This window comes from Labrus mixtus, chromosome 3, assembly GCF_963584025.1.
Source record: "Labrus mixtus chromosome 3, fLabMix1.1, whole genome shotgun sequence".
Classification (NCBI taxonomy): Eukaryota; Metazoa; Chordata; class Actinopteri; order Labriformes; family Labridae; genus Labrus; species Labrus mixtus.
In genome coordinates, this window is record NC_083614.1 from 4042599 (window position 1) to 4056196 (window position 13598).

At 46.2% G+C, this 13598-nt stretch overlaps 1 protein-coding gene across 1 annotated transcript in view; it reads right to left on the bottom strand.

Moving 5' to 3' along the window:
* Window positions 1–12216, bottom strand: part of LOC132971999 (neurocan core protein-like) — a 113554-nt gene extending 101338 nt beyond the window's left edge. The window contains exon 1 of the mRNA XM_061034832.1: window positions 11889–12216. The gene's annotated coding sequence lies outside the window, so the exon portion shown is untranslated. The remainder of the gene's footprint in view (window positions 1–11888) is intronic.
* Between the last annotated feature and the right edge of the window lie 1382 nt (window positions 12217–13598).

Genomic DNA, 13598 nt, shown 5'->3' on the forward strand with positions numbered 1-13598 from the left:
CCATCGTGTTCATCAGTTATTGATAACTGTCGAATCAGAGAAACTTCATCTGCAACGTGTTCACATTAAAGGTTCTCTGTCCTCTGGTTCCTCCTATTCTGTCCTCTGGTTCCTCCTATTCTGTCCTCTGGTACCTCATATTCTGTCCTCTGGTACCTCATATTCTCTGTCCTCTGGTTCCTCGTATTCTCTGTCCTCTGGTTCCTCCTATTCTGTCCTCTGGTTCCTCCTATTCTGTCCTCTAGTACCTCATATTCTGTCCTCTGGTACCTTATATTCTCTGTCCTCTGGTTCCTCGTATTCTCTGTTCTCTGGTACCTCCCATTCTGTCCTCTGGTTCCTCGTATTCTCTGTCCTCTGGTTCCTCCTATTCTGTCCTCTGGTACCTCATATTCTGTCCTCTGGTTCCTCGTATTCTCTGTCCTCTGGTTCCTCGTATTCTGTCCTCTGGTTCCTCCTATTCTCTGTCCTCTGGTTCCTCCTATTCTCTGTCCTCTGGTACCTCATATTCTGTCCTCTGGTTCCTCGTATTCTCTGTCCTCTGGTTCCTCGTATTCTGTCCTCTGGTTCCTCCTATTCTCTGTCCTCTGGTTCCTCCTATTCTCTGTCCTCTGGTTCCTCATATTCTCTGTCCTCTGGTTCCTCGTATTCTCTGTCCTCTGGTACCTCCCATTCTGTCCTCTGGTTCCTCGTATTCTCTGTCCTCTGGTTCCTCGTATTCTCTGTCCTCTGGTTCCTTGTATTCTGTCCTCTGGTTCCTCCTATTCTCTGTCCTCTGGTTCCTCGTATTCACTGTCCTCTGGTTCCTCGTATTCACTGTCCTCTGGTTCCTAATATTCTGTCCTCTTGTTCCTCGTATTCTCTGTCCTCTGGTTCCTTGTATTCTGTCCTCTGGTTCCTCCTATTCTCTGTCCTCTGGTTCCTCGTATTCTCTGTCCTCTGGTTCCTTGTATTCTGTCCTCTGGATCCTCCTATTCTCTGTCCTCTGGATCCTCTTATTCTCTGTCCTCTGGTTCCTCATATTCTCTGTCATCTGGTTCCTCGTATTCTGTCCTCTGGTTCCTCCTATTCTCTGTCCTCTGGATCCTTGTATTCTCTGTCCTCTGGTTCCTCATATTCTCTGTCCTCTGGTTCCTTGTATTCTCTGTCCTCTGGTTCCTCATATTCTCTGTCCTCTGGTTCCTCGTATTCTCTGTCCTCTGGTTCCTTGTTTCCTCTGGTACCTCATATTCTCTGTCCTCTGGTTCCTCATATTCTCTGTCCTCTGGTTCCTTGTTTCCTCTGGTACCTCACATTCTCTGTCCTCTGGTACCTCACATTCTCTGTCCTCTGGTACCTCACATTCTCTGTCCTCTGGTTCCTCATATTCTCTGTCCTCTGGTACCTCATATTCTCTGTCCTCTGGTACCTCCTATTCTCTGTCCTCTGGTTCCTCATATTTTCTGTCCTCCGGTTCCTCGTATTCTCTGTCCTCTGGTTCCTCGTATTCTCTGTCCTCCGGTTCCTCGTATTCTCTGTCCTCTGGTTCCTCTTATTCTCTGTCCTCTGGTTCCTCCTATTCCTCATATTTTCTGTCCTCTGGTTCCTCATATTCTCTGTCCTCTGGTACATTGCATTCTCTGTCCTCTGGTAACTCGTATTTGTAATTTGTAGCTTTAAAATGTTTGCATGAAAGCGTTCAGAGATTTAGTCAAAGCACGAGGAGTCGTGGAGTGAATGAAGGTGCTCCAGCCTGAGAGTGGAGTAAGAAAGTCATTGAGTTTTTACTTCTGATTTATTGGAAGCTAATTAATCGTCTTTACAGCGGAGCGCAGCATGAGCCAGCAGCCAGACAGGATTTATGATATTTCACCCTGCAGCAGAGAAACAGGACTTCTAATTATTTAAACTTTGAGCCGACTGAGGAGGATTTCAGCATAGCAGAGCTTAAAGCAGATATGAAGTTTTATTCTTGATGGATCATCAGTATAAAGCACATGAACACACAGAGGTCATAGAGAGGGTTACATTAAGTCTGACTCATAGTCCAGTCAGCTCTGTTCAACAAGCTGCTGTTTTCACTGAAATGTTTCTAGTTCTTCTTATCTTGTATCTTGTTGTTCTGCCATCAGGTGCAAAGGTGAAGTGTTTAAGAACTAACACCAGGCCGTCGTGTGTGTTCAAAAAACAAAGAGGACGACCAACAAAACTAAAGAACAAGATTTATTTTGGGGCTTTTTATGCCTTCATTGGAGAGATAGGACAGTGGATAGAGTTGGAAATCAGGGGGAGAGAGAGAGAGCGTGGGGAATGACATGCAGGAAATGAGTCACAGGTCGGATTGGAACCCCGGGCCACCCGCTCGGAGGACTAGACCATGTACACGGGATGCGTGCACTAACCACTACACTACCAGTGCCTGTGTCTACCAGTGTCTAAAACTCAAACTCAACATCCAACATAGAATCCAGAAAACGGATGGAGCCATGAGAAAAATCCAAAAGATACAAAGAGCTGTAACCCAGGAACACAGAGAGGTAGACGTATGACCTGACACAGAAGGAAAGAATCTCTGAGGCTGTTCTCTAAACATTCTACTGTTAAAAATACCCTGATTCTGTAAGAATCTACAGTCTGCATCAGACCAGACTCCCTCTGTTTCCCACAGTGCAAAGCGTCAGGTCGACATGACGGACAGCAGCGTCCATCGTAACAGAGGAAATAATCACAATCAGACCAAAGCACACAAAGAGACCTCCAGTTATCTGTATTGATTCTCTGAATCATGAAAATCTAAATGAATCTCTCGTCAGCTCAATGGTGTTTGATGTCAGCTGGGCTGCTGTTTACTTCCTTATTCTAACAACAGAAACCAGCTAAGTGTACTGCAGAGTAACCACCGACTGGAGGTCACAGTACAGACATCATTAAATACAACAGTATTTAAAAAAACAGCCAAAGACGAAAGGTGCATTTGTGTGTTGTCGGGAAAGCGAGTTGGTAAATGCACATGAAAACCTGCTCAAGTCGGGACATCTTCTCTGAAAAGAACGAGGCGCCCAACTTGATGACTTGACGTCCTGTCCGTCATCAAAAGATGTAGAAGATGTTTAGTTAATGTTAAGATACTTTTCATTAATTCATGTATTGCACATCATCGTTAAGCTGAAATATAACTCGTAACATTCACACTTCTACTTCTTCTTCTACTTCTTCTTCTTCTTCTTCTTCTTCTTCGTAGCGTCCACGCTGGTGACTTTCTGAACTGAACACACTGAAGTCGGAAGAACACTTGAAATCAAAAGTATCTTAACATTATTTAAACATCTTTTGCCTTCCATGTTGATGACAAATATGAAGTCAAGATGGCGGGGACCTCGTTCTTTTTTGAGTCCAGTCCTAGTTTTTGTTCATGTTTCATTTTCCATCTCAGAAACTCGTTTTTCCGACGTGACCGACACCACATGACTGCAGGGAGGAAGTAACACTAGACATGATACACGGGAACTAGAACTACAAAATAAAACAAAAAACTAATACAATTAAAATGAACACAAAGAGAAAGGCGCAACACGATGGAAGAATGAGACACAATAAAATGAACTCTGAAATCAACAAAATACAAACCTCAACGAGAACGCATCGAGGCAGCAGCAGCAGCATGAATCATCCCGCTGATTATGAATGTGAGAGCAGCCTCCTTCAGTCATTCTGCAGGGACCTCCTGCTCCCACAACAAACACAACGCACACCGTGACACAGAGGACGCCGTTCATTTTAATTAACCCCCATTTCTGTTTTTAAACCGCCTGATGTTCACGCCTTTCCCCTGTGATACTTCATATAGAGATTAGACACCAAACAAACACTCAAGTGAGGACGCAACGACTCATTCAAATATCAGAGTACCGGCGTCCCAATGTGACCTGGTCCAGACCGAACATCATGACTGTAACAATGGAACACAAGAGGACTTCACACGGTTTACCAGGCGTCAAAGAAGACCGGCGCTAAAGAGCAAAAAGAGGATTTGAAAAGGAGGGAGGAGGAGGGGTTTGTTTACTTAAAGTGAAGGAAATTGTTCTATAATGAAAGAAGCAGTTTGTTTGTGTTTTTCAACATTATGCAGAATATACTCAGGGGCGGAGCCAGACTTTATTTGGACTGGGGGGGCCGGACCGGGACACTGACTTCTACGGGGGGACCGGACCGGGACACTGACTTCTACGGGGGGACTGGACCGGGACACTGACTTCTACAGGGGGGGCCGGACCGGGAGTGTTAAGTGTGTTAACGCATAAGCCTGGGCGATAAATTTAAATCTGCAATTACACCACGCAAACTCCAGGAGGCGCCTTAAATGCTAGTTGGCACCAAGCCAAAGAAAGGGAAAATGTTACGAACATATTAATCGTGATAACATTTAGGAACACAAACATTCACACGACTGATTTTTTAACCCTTTCTATCTCCACTATGAAGTCCGTGAAGCCTCTAACAAGACAAACAGTTCAGGATTTTTTTTTTTGGGGGGGGGGGGGGCACTGGGAAGGCCAATCAGATGTCTGGGACACCCCCTGGCTTTGTATTCACTTAATTTCCCCTCCTTTCTTTAACAAAGACTTCTACTTAAGAGCTAACATTTTTTTTTTTTTTTAAGATTTATTTTTGGGTATTTTGCGCCTTTATTTGAAAGATAGGACAGTGGATAGAGTCAGAAATCAGGGAGAGAGAGAGTAGGGAATGACATGCGGGAAAGGAGCCACAGAACGGATTTGAAGGGCCACAGCCTCCATATATGGGGCACGCGCTCGAAACACTGCGACCCTGATACGATGCAGCAGACGGAGGAGGGATGAATGAACCATCATCGTATAGCTCTATGACTACACTCACATTCTTAGAGCACACTTGAGTGAAGATTCACTAACATTAATCCCCCCTAGCCCCTTTAAATCCAGAGATCTCTCTCTCGCCTCAGCAGAGAGTGTAGGAGTGTGCGCACTCACACAAGTGAAGGTAGGAGGAGGTCGAAGTCAATGTTTGCTTTAGAAATCACAAAGGAGAGTTTTTTTAAATCAGCGTGCTGGGAGAATTTCTTTCAAGCACCGACAGCAGAGCGCGCACGCTCGCTATTTGGCAAACGTTCAATTCTCAGGTGCTCGTCTGGCGCTCCAACATCAAGACAAAAGAGCGAGAACACGTACGGGAGCGGATCCTCACACACAGACAAAAACCCACTGAGAGCAGCGCTTACACATCCACTCCACAGCTCCAGACGGCTTTCAGTTCTTTCAGGAAAGTTTAATGAGACAGATAATGGTTGCTGGAGAATGCCTCCTCGGTGCGGGACGGGGTAGGGTAGCTCTTGGAGGTCACAGTAAGGATGGTTTCACATTAAGGACCCAGGCCCAGATCAGAGTGCGCTTGACCCCAAAGTCTGGTTCATTTATTCAAATGTACTCGATTAGGTTCTGCTGGAGATGTGATCGTGCTCAAACCAGGAAGTGGACCGCTATATGACGTCAGTCTAAAGCACCTGATGTCAGAACGCCCAGCGATGAGGGGGCTCAGCCTCAGGTGTTCAGCCCTGCGAGCTGCAAAAGGAAGTAGTTTCCTGCGTGTGATCATTCAGTTGTATGCGTTAGGAGTTGGCATGTGTGTTCTTCTGTGCGTGACAAATGCAGCAAGCGAGGACGCAGCCAAACGTAACGAGCCACATCACATCCCAGAGTACATGAAAGAAAAGCAAAGAAATGAGCAGAGAGTTTTACTACGATTGTATCTTCAATAAGAAGCTGTTCTGTTTCCTCTGCTGCTCTCTGCTAAGCTGATGGGACTTTCATGTAACGGCTGGACTGATGAATACAGAAGAGTGAGACACAGTGACAGACTGACAGACAGACAGACAGACAGACAGACAGACAGACAGACAGAGAGACAGACAGACAGACAGACAGACAGACAGACAGACAGACAGACAGAGAGACAGACAGACAGACAGACAGACAGACAGACACACAGACAGACAGACTGACAGACAGACAGACACACAGACACATAGACAGACACACAGACAGACAGACAGACAGACACACAGACAGACACACAGACAGACAGACAGACAGACACACAGACAGACACACAGACAGACAGACACACAGACACACAGACACACAGACACACACACACACACACACACAGACAGATGAAGTAAAACCCCTTCAACAAAAACTCGTTGGAGAATTTATAATCTTATTACCACCAAAAAAAATACGAAGTCCACATTAAAATCAATTTAATGGTTGAAATGTTTCATTCAGCACCCGAGGCGATACAGACGAGATCAAAGAAACAGCAGAGAGACATCTGAGTCTAATCAGCCAAGGTTAGAGACGCCATAAGTTCACTCACGTTCACACACACACACACACACACAGACACACACACACACACACACACACACACACACACACACACACACACACACACACACACACACACACACACACACACACACACACACACACACACACACACACACACACACACAGGCTGCACCATTCTTTCAAAAACACGGATCACAATTATTTGTCCGAGTATGAGATCCTGATTCTGTCAAACAATTTTGATTCTATTTGTATATTTTACAATTAATCACACACACACACAAACACACACACACAGACACACGCGGACACCCACTCATGCAGTAGGCAGTGATGTAGTCCCTCTGCAGGTGAGTGCAGCTCTCCTCACAGCCTTCAGAGCTGCAGCAGCTTCTTCTGGATTTCAAAGTGGAGACAGATCTCTGAACTGTTCGACTTCAGCCAGCTGTCTTCTTCTTCTTCTGCTCTAATTCCGCTGCCAACTTCATCTTCGGCCAATTAAATTCCACCCTCGTTATCCTCATTCATGTCATAAGCTCCACCGTGGGGAGTCATGAAGTATTGACACGGATCAAATAGGCAGGGAAATCTGTTTAGAACAGCACATTTTTAAATTCAAATATCTATATATATGGGGTCAGCATATGGATTACACCAGTAAGGAAGACAAAAGATGACCATATCAATATTTAGTCTCATGCTCCCCTGGTAAGTAGTCACTGGGAAACCCTCTGATGGAGAAGACTCCTGACACATGGCTAAACCCACATGGACTACAAATCCCAGAGTCCACCAGCTGCTCCTGCCAGCAGTGTATCGGTGTTGTCTCTTTGTCCAAATCAGTAGCCCTCTTTAGACCGCCATTCCAAGCCTCCATATTTACACCCTGTGATGTTTCTCCTTCAATCTGAATGTCATGGCGGCGTAATGGGGGGGCGAAGTGACCCCCCCCCCCCCCCCCCCCCCTCCCTCTGTCCCGTCTTCAGAGGTGGTAACAGAGGCGTTACAGAGGAGAGACGGGATCAGCTGATCCAGCGGTGGGAGAACAGCGCTGTGTGTGTGTGTCTGACTGTATGTGTGTGTGTGGAGCTCCTGCTGTGCCGTGGCTGGGACGCCATTATTATGCCGTTACAGAATCAGTATGAACGTACAAAGACATGACGACGGCTGAGCTCAGCTACGGAGCAGCTTCTGCAGTCTGAAGAGGGGCGACTCTGTCAGCTTGTTGTTGTCTTGTAGTTTTTGTGTCAGCCTGCGTCATGTTCTATAAAATGCACAAAGCAGCATGGTACAAAAACAAAAACACAAAAAGACACTTTACCACATCAATAAAAAAATCATGATCGAGTCTTTGGCTTCAGAGACCGGAGAGGAGGATCAGAGAATCTGTTTCTCAGAATCAAAGAAAGAACTGATTTACTAAATAAACTGTAAACAAAGGTTTTGGGAGTCAAAGACTTCCCCAATAAAAGCTCGACAGCCGTCAGTGTTTATCTGAATAACACAAAGGATGAAAAACACATATCGCTCGTGACACCATTTGATATAAGCTAAAACACTCCATCAAACAGGAAGTCAGCATGCATGAAATAGCTTGCAGCTCTCTTCTTTTACTTAAATATGTCTTGTTCCCCCTAAGCTTTGGCTCTAATTTCTCTCCGATCGTGAGTGAACCCTTCAAACACTTCAACCTGACAACACACTCGTCTCCTCTGGGAGCTGCGGCGCACGAGTGGCAAACATGGACCATCTGTGGTCGTCTCAAACTCTGCCTGTTTAGCAGCTCATCAGAGTCTGACAGAGAGAGCTCAACAGTGATTCAAACATACTCGGTATCCTTCAGGGAGGAGGCGTCTCTCACTCATTCAGTGTTTGTTAAACATGTATGAGGCACACACACACAAAAGGCCGAGCTTCAGGAGCTGTCCGGTGCTGAAACCACATAAAGAGCCCACAGGGAGCCTTTCTTTTTCCTGAGGATTAACTGAGACAGGAACACACGGGCGTGATGGAGACTCTCACAGCTGTGCAGTGTTTGCTTCTCCTCCAGGCTGTTTTTAAAGAGTGACTGATGGAGACACACTCAGATCCACTGACGATCCACCGGACTCTCACCCAAGTCTAAGCTCTAAACCCAACCTGGGAGACAAAGGAGAGGCCAGGAGAGGAGAGAGGAAACCCAGCAGAGCCCCCAGCCCCTCCTCCAAACACTGCAGGACCCTCCAATGTGTCCCTGTCATTAATTCAGCAGACACAAACTGTTACCAGATGTCATCATTTATTCATAGTATTTAATATGGAAACTGCTTTCTTTGAATACATTTGGTGGGAGAGGGGTGCAGAGCTGTGTTTGAGGAGGAGAGGAGGGGGTCTTTGATGAATATTCATGGGCTGCGTCTGGGGGGGGATCGTGGCAAACTGCCCCCTTTTTCTGCCTCTGTGCCTCCTGGGCTTTGTCTGCTCTCACTGTAGTCACGCTGGCTCAGGCTGAGCTGCTCGCGCTCGGCTCCTGGTGCAGCGGTGAGTCCAACATGGCTTATGCCAGACTATTAAGTTATTAGCCAAGGCGACACTGCGGCTCCGCTCCATCTGCTCTGCAGTTTCGGGGATTCTCTGTTGGGCAAAAGATGCAGCCTTTATTAAAAACATGCAAAACCCTGTTTACTGGCAGTGCCATGGCCTATGAGGAATGTAGGATTATTAATGTTTTCTGTTCGCTAAATCTCAGTTTATTGTTCACCCGCTTGGACACTATTCAAGTGCAAAATGAAATTCCTGCCCGTTCAGGTCTTCACCAACAAGTGTCTGCACTAAGCTGAGCTCAGCCCCGCAGAGAAGAAACATTACTGAACGTGTGACGACACAAATGCCTGCAAAGAGCAGATCGATCCGTCCAAAATCATCCAATCCAAAGTCAGTCCCAGTCTCTGTTCCTTTCTTAGTCTTGGTGTCTTTGTCTTTGTCCTCAGTTGGAGTAGACCCACTAAGAAGCAGTGCACCCTGCTCTGAAGGAATACTGCTCATCCAGAATGTGCTGATGTGAGCCTGATGTGGATGAGAGACAAACCCAGAGACCTTCTACAACATGGATGAGAGGCTGCGAGAGGCAAGAGGAAGCAGAATGAGTAACAGACCAATTTAATGTGAGCCAGATCCTGTTAGAGCAACAGGAGCTGGAAATACTCAGGAAGTAAGATCAGAGGTGAGCAGGAGCTCTCACACACACCTCACACACACCTCACACACACCTCACACACGCCTCTCTGCAGATACCAGCGTGGCCTCAAATATTACGCCTCGTTCTGACAACGCAGCGGTCAAGTTCAGTCAAGATCATCAATGTGGAAGAGGATCAGAGAGAAAAACATTTGGCAAATGACAGTGTACAGATACTTTGTGTGTGTGTGTGTGTGTGTGTGTGTGTGAATCAAAGCCTGACAGTAAGCACAAGGGGAGGGGAGACAAGTAACTGTTTCACAAACTGCCTGGTTGAATCCTCGCTTCATTTCCCACGAGGTCATGAGCGACTCTGCTCCTACTGTCAGCGGCGGTCTTTACCCGATGTCTGACTCGCTGACGTCTCCTTCAATAAAGACAAACAGGAGAAGGAGGAGGAGCAGAGATGTTTTCAACCTTCAACCCTCAGCAGGTCATCATAGGAGCACACACACAGAGGTTCATGTTGTAGAACACAGCACAGTACCTGTGCTCTGACCTCCACGCTCATCACCGTGCTGAGGTGAACTCTCCTCCCACAACAGATAACAAAGAGAGCCATTGGTGGGAGAGTGAGCGCCGTCCAACATACTGTCTCCGCTTTCTCTCTGTGACAACACTGACAGCTCGGCTTCACTGCTTCCACTTCCTCCCTCTCCAGCAGCCTCACCTGGACGCTCAGACAGAGCAGAGGAGATGATGTTTGTTTTCTGAAAGAGGTCAACGATCATCAAAAAGATGAAGACAGCATGCTAACCTTCTTTAGTTTCATTTCTACCCGGGGTCCGAGCCTCACGCCGCGCTGCAGGTTTTAGTGTAACATACACACACAGAGAAGTGGAAGCAGGTGTGTCACAAAGTCTGAACACAGAAAGAGAACTTTCTCTGACAGAGCCGGGTACAAAACCAGACAAAAAGTCCAAAACAACTGGGGGAAGGAAACAAAGAGCGGCAACACAGACAACAACACAGGTTGGTATGACGTCTATAGCCTCGTTCCTCGTCCAATCGTAGGCGAGTATTTCTGAACACATGTTTGTTTTGACCTTTCGTACACAGACGGTGTTTCAGGTCTCTGTAAACTCTCGTTTAGTAAAACTCCTTCCAGGGTGAAGATGTTCAGAAACTCAGTTTCAGGTGTTTCTGTGTAGACGATGAAAACAGAGTTCTGTTCTTGTGACGTCACGCTGTGCGGCGGTTTCTCCTCCGTGTGACGTCATCGTGTGACGTCATCGTGTGATGCTGTCTCTTTAGTTTTCATGAGATTAGAGCGATGGCAGACGTAACCAAATTAGCGCTGGTGCTAACCATGCTAACTGAACTTTTTACACGCTCACACACACACAGTTACTCTCCCAATATGTGGACGAGCAGAGACGCCTGATTGGACGACGGAGGTCACTGCTGCTTCAGACGACACTCTGACCACACAGACCACGCCGCCAAGGTCAACGGGTTTGGACGAGACCCAGTCTGACTTCTGGTTGGTGGGACAACTTTGAAAATGAAATGGTCGCTGCAGAGGAATGGCGAGGACATTTCCACATGCCAAAGACGTCGTTGTTGACTTGGCGGGTTCATCACGCGTGTTTTTATGTTTTAATGTGGACGAAGATGTTTTTGAAGTAGTGGGTGGACGGGATTATTTCTTTATCACGGAAAACCTTAGTAAAAAAAATTAAAAAATAGTATAAAAAAATACCCACCTACATGTGGACTCGACCTGAAACAGAATGTAACAATTGGATACAGGTGAGACAAGACGAAGGTGAAACTGGTGAGGGCCAATCAGAGTGGAGGGAAACCAGACAAAGGGAGGAAGTGTGTGTGTGTGTGTGTGTGTGTGTGTGTGTGTGTGTGTGTGTGTGTGTGTGTTAATGCACAGGTTGGCATTAGTCCTTGCATAATTCAGTGTCTATTTAAAACAGCAGTTACATTTTACACCCTGTAAAGAATCTTAACACTCTTCAACACATCGTTTAGTTTACAGTGACTACTTTCAGTGTGCAGCACCTCAGGATGTTCACCTCTCAAAGGTTCAAACAAAAAGCAGGCTGCAGCTTTCACACTTTATGAATCCATCATAATGTGGACATTCATGACATCATGCAAACAGGCCAGAAGGAGGAAAGAAAGTCACATCATTCTCTAACGACAGCTTCACACGTGCATCCTACAGTGCAGGGAGCACCTGCTGGATTAGATTTTCATTCAACACCTCTCAAAGCCGTTAAAAAAAGATTGACTGGTTATAATATTTAACATGCATATGCCGGATAGAGAGGCCGAATAACTCGCCTTCACCTTTAGAAAGAAGTGAGGTCCAGTCCTGAGGAGTGAAGAGCGACGCTGCAGCCTCACAGGAGCCGCTGTGAAACGGGCCAGCTGGCGGTGCCAAAGAACGACGAAACATCCAACGACGCGCGCATATCCCCGCAAGTGCGGCCGAAAAAGAAGCAGTCCAGGGTGGCCGGATAAAGAGAGAGAGAGAGAGAGGCAGACACTGCGAGGGCTCCAGGTGTCGTTTAGCATGCAATGAATGAATGAGTGACCGTCTGCGAGCAGTGGCAGAGATTACGTCGGAGAGGAGCCGGAGCGGGAGAGAGTCAGAGTGGTGCTCACCTCTCCAGCAGCTGAGCGCTACTGAACAAAAGAGCGCTCCGCAGGCTCTCTATTCAAATAGCAGGAGAGGGGAGGAGGGGGAGGAGGGAGATGAGGAGGAGGGAGAGGGAGGAGGGAGATGAGGAGGAGGGGGGGATTTGGTCCTGATGTTAGCCCAAAGTCAACACGTTCTTGCATCTAGTTTTCTCCAAAAACCAAAACCGGATCATCACAGAAATGTTTTCTTAAACTAAATAAATTGGTGACGTGTTGATATTTGTTCTACATTTTTTTAGTATGATAAATGATCTCTTGTGGGGGCCAAACACTCACACAGCTATTTGTCCTCCTTATCCCTTGCTTAACTCACAGATGCAGAGAAATCATCACATGCATTCTTTTCATTCAGGCTAGACTAGCTTAGTGTGCCGGTGTTCTGTCCAGATGTGCTGCCTTGTACCTCCTATCAAATAATGCTCCCAGAACAACATAACCATATATTTATTCACCACTCACTCCAGAGTCTGAGGAGGGGGGACAAGTGTGGGTCAATACTTGCTGCATTTTCACTCTGGAAACTGGAAACATGTTTTTGATACTCGTATGATGAGAGAATGAGATGTAAGAGGGAGCGTTTCCTCGACAGATACAGAAAGCCCCTCTCATACTCCCAGTCCTGCACACATGGCAGCACATCTGGAAGGGTAGCACATCTGGATAGAACACCGGGCCATCCAAACACTCTGTGAGACAACCCTCACTTAGTCCTGACACACTGCACAAGGTCATCTGAACTCTTCACTCATTGGCTCCTTAAGTTACAGAATCACCTTTAGAAATCCTTTTTATCAGTCCATAAAGCTCTCTGTGGTCCAGCTCAGAGGACATTTCTGACCAGGGCCTCAGGTCATCAGGAGGAGGACTTAAGCCTCACCCAGCATCAGATGTTGTTTTTGAATTTGGTGATTTTTTTAAGATGATTTAGGTGGAGGCTTCAAATACATTCTTTGAGTTTTCTGCTTCTTCCTGCACTGTATATTATCTGTTTTTGTTATTTGTTAATTAGAGACCGGTCTTCAGTTACTGTGGTCCCTCTCTCTCTCTCTCTCTGGAACAAGCTAACTGCTAAAATTGCACAAGAACATCCACAAAGTTTCTGCAGACAGAGTATTAAAACATCAAACATTTTGAGTCTTAGAAAACATGCACTGCTTGTTTGGTGTTCTAACATTCGCAAAGAAGATGTACAGAAATATAAAACTGTACCTGTACCTGGTAGAAGGATGCTACCTTCGAGTATTGGGGAGGTTTGGGAGACGCACTACCAAACGAGGAAAAGTAGGGAATTGTTTTTCTAACCAATTCTATCAGAGCAACAGTCCTAATGTCACTGTCCAATCAGACTGAAGTCGA